The 7,701-nt window shown below is 39.9% G+C and overlaps 1 pseudogene; it reads left to right on the top strand.

Moving 5' to 3' along the window:
* Nucleotides 1-5,156: 5,156 nt before the first annotated feature.
* The window catches only part of LOC115691709 (structural maintenance of chromosomes protein 5-like), a 29,228-nt pseudogene continuing 26,683 nt past the window's right edge, over nucleotides 5,157-7,701 (top strand).

Genomic DNA, 7,701 nt, shown 5'->3' with positions numbered 1-7,701 from the left:
CGTTGTTCGCAATCAGGACCTCTCGAACATTTGTATTGACAGTTTCTTCAAATTGCTTAAACATATATTTGTCCTTGCACACATGGACCGTAGCCCCGGAGTCTAACCACCAACTGGATTGGACAGAAGCAAAATTTATTTTAGAAACCACGGCTACCTTATCATTGATTTAAGAAATTCTCAAATTTGAAAACTTGGTTGAAATCGTGGCCACAAAGTTCGCTTCAACCAAATTCGCATCTGCCTTCACTGTCAAAATGTTCATGTCCTTGGATATGACCATCTTGCGGTGCTTGCACTCCTTTGCATAGTGTCCCTATTTACCATAGACAAAACAAGAACCCTTCATCTTCTTATGTGTTTTCTTAAATTTCGACCCTTTTTTTTTCCTTGAAATTCAGACAGTTTTTAGATTGAAATCCATTACCCTCCACAGCATTCACCTTGGTATCAAACAAAATAGAATTGTCATGTACACGTGACTCTTTCTCAATTCGAAGATGTTTCTGAATTTGCTCCAAGGATATGTCTTCTGGCTTATGCACAAGCCTTTTCCATAGTCTTTCCAACTTGGAGGCAATTTTGCAATAATTGCTCAAACTTGAAAGGCTTTTGGAATTTCGATTTTTAGGGCACGAATTTTGTTAACCAGCACTTGTAGTTCATGGACTTGCTCCGACAAAGGTTTAGTATCAATAAACTTAAAATCAACATACTTAGTAATCAAATACTTATTGGTACATTGCTCCTCCGCTTTGTACTTGAATTCAAGCGCATTCCAAATTTATCTGGCCGACTTCATTTTAGTGAATAAGTTGTAAAGTCGATCGGACAGTGTGTTTAGAATATGTCCACGATACAGCAATTCGTCCTCTTCGCATTTCATCTTTTCCTATTTAACCTTTTCCACGGTTTCTGGGCTCGGCTGGCCTCCTTCAGTAGTAGGTTTCGGATCCTCTATAGGCTTCATGTTAGGATCCATAATATAGGATATCTTCAATGCAGTGAGTATGAACATCATCTTGTCCCTCCAACGAGCAAAATTGTTCCCATCGAACCGATCCATTTTCACCATGTCTTGATTCATGACCTTGATTGTCTCTGACTCCATTGTTAAACGAATAATTCCTTAAAATTGTTGGAAAATATGCTCCTCCGAATTGTAGAAGAAAGGAAACTTCAACTTCAAACGGAATAAACAACGAAGTCATACTTTGAGGCGTGATATCACTTTTTTTAAAGCATTATTTGCTTCACGAAGTTGCTAATAGTCATCGGCAAATTTCCTCCAGGGTACAATAAAGTCTCGATTGAGAATGCCGAATAGTAATTTAAGTATATCTTCAGGGCCTCTCTAGGAAAACAATTAGAAAGAATGGCTGCAGTTTTTCTGAATGAAAAATTGTCTAAAAATCCGAATGAAGAGATTTGATATTTAACCATGCAAAAACTAACTCACTAATCACATCCTTTCGAATAAAGGCGTCCATTCATTGAAAAGATGTATAGTGAATTGGTACGAAATCAAAAGTCATGATGAAAAAAGATATATAAAAATTCAGAATAAAATAATAATAACAAATAATAATAATACTATATTTTTTTATTAATTCCGAATTTCATAAATAAAATAATAAAATAAACAGGGACTAGTGCTAATTAAGGTGCTAAGTGCGCCAAATCGCAATTATTAGCGCAATTGCACACGGGTATTGAAAAGTCTAGTTCACACTCTATTATATTTACTTTAACGAGCAAGAAGATACTCACACATATAAAGTGACCCACCTTCTCACAACTTTCCTATGTGGGACAAAGGAAAAGACATTATTTTATTTGTTTTACAAACAAACAACCAACAAATGGCTCCATTGATTCCACTACGGAGAGAATGTAATCTTAGTGTTAATTCATCTGAGAAAGATGTACATGTTGAACCAGCACCTTTTATTAGTTTATAACGGACACACTATCCGGCGGTGCTTGGACAGAAGCACCCCTCTCTTCAGTTTCTCCTATATTTCATGTACTTGCTACAGTTATTTCCACACTTATTGTGGCTACAGACAGTCTTAATTGATCGGCTAGAACATTCAATGGATCACTAGGTTGATTGTGTGCCTGGCTATTTTGGCTTTGGAAACATACCCTTCCTAGAAAAGTTAAGTTATCGATTGGATTTAATCTTGTGTTTAAAAATTAACTTTTAAGATTACCGATAAGCATGCATTATGTTTGCAAAGAGAGACTTCAAAAGAGGAGGAGATACCACTAATTACATATCATCAGATGCCTATCATATTAGAAGATTTTTCTGTGAATTCAAAAAGGCAAACAAAAATCAGAATCAGACCAATAAGAGGCGCTAATTATTATGTAAATATAAGTAACTATTGAATAGCATTAAGTGTAATTAAATACATTATCCAAACGGTTGTTTACAGTCTATTACTTCACTTTATATATTAATGGGAAAATTTCAATTAAGGACCTCAAGTGGGGTCAAATTCTCAAAAGATGACCCAAAGTGAATATAGTGTCAAATAAGGGCCTGAAGTGCCCAATCAGTCTCAAATAAGAACCTGAAGTGCCCAAAAAGTCTCAAATAAGGGCCTGGGTCGCCGGCCAGCCAAAATGCCCGCCGGCCGGCTAGAGAAGTTACTATTTTGGCACCGGAACAGTAAAATTTTTATTTTTTTATTATTTTTTCCTTTTTTGTTTTTTTTCTTTTCCTTTTCCTTTTCTTTTTTTTTTCTTCTCTTCCTCCGCCGGCCATAGCCGGGGCCAGCGGAGGTCGCCGGCCTCAGGCGAGGCCGCCCTCGCCGGCGTCGGGCGAGGGCCGCCTCACTGGGGTCAGGCGAGGTCGGCCTCGCCCGGTTGCGGCGAGGTCGAGCCTCGCCCAGAGATCCGGCGAGGCTCGGCCCCGTCGGCCGGCCGGCGAGGCTCGACCTCGCCGGCGTCCCGGGCGAGGCCGGTCTCGCCCGCAACGGCAAGGCCGGCCTCGCCCGGCGCCGGCGAGGTCGAGCCCTCGCCCGGATCTACGGCGAGGCTCGGCCTCGCCCGGCAACGGCGAGGTCGAGCCTCGCCAGTTCTGGCGAGGGCTCGGCCTCGCCGGCGTCGGGCGAGGCCGGTCTCGCCTGCAATAGCAAGGCCCGCCTCGCCCGACACCGGCAAGGTCAAGCTCTCGCCTGAGGCCGGCGACCTCCGCCGGCTCCGGCTATGGCCGGCGGAGGAAGAGAAGAAAAAAAAAGAAAAGAAAAAGGAAAAGAAAAAAAACTAAAAAAGAAAAACAGAAAGGAAAAAATAAAAAATTTTACTGTTCCGATGCCGGAATAGTAACATTCTCACCGGCCGGCGATCCAGGCCCTTATTTGAGATTTTTTGGGCACTTCGGGTCCTTATTTGAGACTGATTGGGTACTTCAGGTCCTTATTTAACACTATGTTCGCTTTGGGCCCTCTTTTGAGAATTTGACCCCACTTGGGGTCCTTAATTGAAATTTTCCCTATATTAATTCCATTAAATAATTAGTGACTTATTTGTGCCGAAAGAGTATAGAAACATCGAATAACAAAAGACTTTCTTTTAGGAAATTATATAAGTCATGCTGGAACTATTACGTGAATTCAGTTTGGGTCCTTGTTCCATATCTCTGACGTCTTTAGTTCCCCATTTTACCAATGGTAACAATTCAAGGACAAAATTCAACTTTCCGTCTACACTTTTTTTTTAAAAGTTACAGACTTTGCACCCACAAATCTACACGTGGTGCCTACATATACAAGTTTCTAAAAAAAGCTACACTTTTGGTCCTCGTATTTTTAAGAATGTAGTCCTTGTACTTTGTTTTAGTCATAAGCTAGTCCTTAAATTATTTCAATAAAATTTTTTATTTCTTCATCACATCTTTATCAGAAATATTATGAAAATATCGAGTTGAAATAAACTATTAATTGGTGATTCTTATGTTTACAAGTGTGCACAGTTTGATTGATAACCCCATTAAGATTAGTTTTGTCATACCCAATGATTTAACATTCACATTTTCAGTCTAGATCCTTATAGAAGTATCTAGGACTACTTTAAAAAATATTATTAAAAAATAATGAAACCACAACTTTAAATCGCTATTCTATAACTAAAATAGTTTAGAGATTGTGTAAGAAATATTTAAATTATAGTATCATTGGCAACTCCACATCATGTTGATCGTAAACACTTGCTTACAGTGTCATTCTATTTTAATACAACTTTTGATTAAATTGGCAAACTTGTAAATGTAGGAAATACCAATTACTACTCGGTTTTAATTTGACATTCCCATAAGATCTTGGATTAAGATATGATGGAAGAAAATAATTTTTCCTTGTAAAATACTAGGAGGACTAGTTTTGTAACTAAAACAATGGTACAAGGATTAAAATTGAACATTCCTAAAAGCATGTGGACCAAAAGTCTAATTTGTTTAAACACTTGTACTTTTAGGCGCCCCCATGACCAGTTCCGACTCAGCATATTCTATCGACAATTTGACCTCTATTCGTTTTTTGTTTTTTGGTCGGTTTTGAACCTAGCCTTTATGTAGCCGGAAATAAGTTGGGGACTCAAGTGAAATAAAACACTACTCCATGGGCCAGCACTGAATTCGTCTAATAAGTACGGGGACGAATTTTGTAATTTCGTATTTTTTCTCCTCCTCGGCCGAGCCACGTCACATCAGTCCTTAAAAGTTATGCGGAACAAGAATCGGACCTCTCTCCTTTCGCGCCAATTCTTGCTTTCTCCATCCAACCCCCCCGTCGATGCTTCGCCGAATCGCCCCTCTCTCCGCGGCGGAACCCTAGTAGGCTCGCTCATCGCCATGGCTTGATCCGCATCCCCATCCCCCCGCCCTAGGGTTTCACCGACGCCCCCCGTGCTCTCGAGCTCTAAGCTTTTCAACGACTGCGAAAGCGATTGATGGCCGAGCCTCCCGCTAAACGCCCCAAGATCGTCAGGTCCGCATCCTTATCCCTCGCTCCTCTCTCTGTGGAGCTTTTTGCGTTTGTTCGTTATTTGTTCCATCGTCCACCCAAGAATTGCCGCCCGTGAGAACCAGTGCTGGAGCCTTTCTTCTTCTTCTTCTTCTTCTTCTTCTTCCCCTTTCTTAACTGGTGATGGCGGGATCGAACAAAGAAACTGATGCTAAATTCGCGGTACTCGAAAATGATTTTCTTCGAAATCAATATCACCTTATGCGAGTGTTTTTAAGAAGGAAGTCGAAAGCAGTCGGACTGATATTTTCTAACTGACAAAATTATGTTTGGCGTGATGTCCCCAGCTCGATTCGTAATCCGAAAAACAGAGAGTTTGAAAGTGACGAGAGTAGCTGATTTGATCGGTTAATTGGGTGGACGAGTAGGTGATTATATTTGAAGATTAAACTAGTGGATTCAATGGGTGACTTGCCCTGAAGTAAAGAAAAGAAATGGGTGGTAAAGCCTTTATGCACATCCAGAGGGGAGGTCGTGTAAAGGAAAATCAACATAGGCCAAGCGGGACGTAGGCCTTTCTAGAGGGATGTCAGGTGTGTAGACGGAACCTATGTGAGGTTCTTGTCATACACCCAGGCCAAATTTCTTGGATAGATCTAAGCTTTGTCTGCTGACCGGATGCATGATTGGAATTAGTCATGGGAATGTAGTCTTCCTTTTAATCTTCGTCCTCTTTTACACACCAAAGGATACCTTTTATTCGCTTTCTGGCAGTTTCCAAATTGATGTCAAATTCTACAATTCCAGAGAGTGAAGTGTGTTTTTGAACTTTTCTTCAGGGGAGAAGATGATTACTTGCCCGGGAATATTGTCGAGATTGAACTACGTGTTATGACTTTTGACTACTTGAAATGCAAACCGTGCTCAAGATTGAACCTTGTAATTGGTCCAAACGGTTCTGGGAAGAGTTCTATTGTATGTCCCATTGCTTTAGGTCTTGGAGGCGACCCTTCGGTTAGTCATCTTTGGAACTTGATCACTTGTTAGCTTGTTATATATTGTGTGTGTCTATGCATGCGAGTGTCCGTGCGTGTATGCGAGCGCGTGTGCAGGTGCACCATGCACGAGTGCATCTATAATTTGTTCAGAATTATGTTACTTGCAGCTGCTTGGAAGAGCAATGAATGTTGGAGCATATGTGAAGCGCGGGGAGGAAAATAGATACATTAAAATTTCCTTGAGAGGGGACACAGAGGAGGAGCATATTATCATCACATGTAAAATAAGTACTCAGAACAATTCTGACTGGTTGTTTAATGGTAAGACATTTAATGCTTGACACGCAGTGGAATTTAGGTTTGTTCCACCGCATTCACCATTTAGCACTTTGTTTCCCGATGATTGTGTTTAGTTGAGATAAGGACGCCTGTATCAAGTAGACAGCAACTAGAATTCCAGATATGTGCATAATGCTGGTTGAGTTGTCTTTTGAAATGTATGTTTTCTAGGTTTTTTGGCGTAGAAATTGACATTATGAGACTGACTGTTGTCACCCACTTTGCTTAGTAGATATACTGTCGCTGGTTCGCAGCACTTTCTTTAGCACTGTTGCTTCAAATGTAATTTTCTTTTCAATTTGAGTAGAATTTGCATTTGACAGTTTTATAATTTGATTGGAATTGAGTTTCTAGAAAGCAGATTTTTCTCTTTCTCTCCCAGGATGCATTCACCAATGCTTCAAATTTTTCTATTGAGTTTCCATTTTCTTTGGGTTGGGTGGAGGGGCGTGAGAGACTCTACTTACTGATACATGCCATGTTTCAGGCAAAGCAGTGCCCAAGAAAGAGATACTTGCTGTTACTCAAAGATTCAACATTCAAGTCAACAATTTAACTCAAGTAAGTTTGGTTTCAGCATTAAGGGTGCTCTATATCCAGACTAACATTCTTTTGCTTTTTTTTTTTTTTGTTGTAATTAGATTGTTCTGCGGAATGGAGATAGAAGAAACCAAGTAAACATGGTGTATGCATGATGAATTACAAGATGAATAGGGAAATTATATAAAAGAAGGTAGACAAGTAATCTTTCCTAACTAGATAGTAGTCTTACATCTAAGAATAAATTGCTTAAGCTTCTTAGGTTTTAACCTAAGCTTTCAAAGGTCCTATTCTTTGAAGCCAGTTGTGCTACAGTATAGGTGATGAAAGAGAAGTTTCAGGTTGGCTCTTGTAATAATGTTACATAGTAAGCATTCTTTTCACATCTGTTGGCACCATTAATCAAACTCGCTGTCTTGAAAACCAATTTTGATGTTTCTATAAACTAGTTTAAGCTGAACTTGCAGTCTAGTTTGATTCTGCATAAATGTCCTTGAAGCCAAACTGATTTTTGTCTTAAGATATTATAATGTGGCTATCATACTCTCATTCTTTGGCATTGAATGAAATTCTTACATTGAACAATGTTAAGAAAGTCCAACTCAAAAGATTAAGCTCATAGCTGGAGGGAGACCATAGAAATAAATGGTTTATTGAAACTCCATAGACAAGCGATGTGAGATGCTTTAACACTCCCTGTCACATGCAAACCAGACTGCAAACTGCTCGTAAAGTTGACGAACGGGGAGCCTCGCACACAAATAAATGTGGGGCAAACTTGGCTTGTATACCATGTTAGAAAGTTAAACCTCCAAGCTTAAGTTGATAGGTGGAGGGAGGCCATATGAATA

Source organism: Syzygium oleosum, unplaced genomic scaffold (genome assembly GCF_021117445.2).
Source record: "Syzygium oleosum isolate NSW1041296 unplaced genomic scaffold, Sole_v2.1 Sole_v2.02, whole genome shotgun sequence".
Lineage (NCBI taxonomy): Eukaryota > Viridiplantae > Streptophyta > Magnoliopsida > Myrtales > Myrtaceae > Syzygium > Syzygium oleosum.
This window is presented reverse-complemented; position numbering and strand designations above follow the sequence as displayed.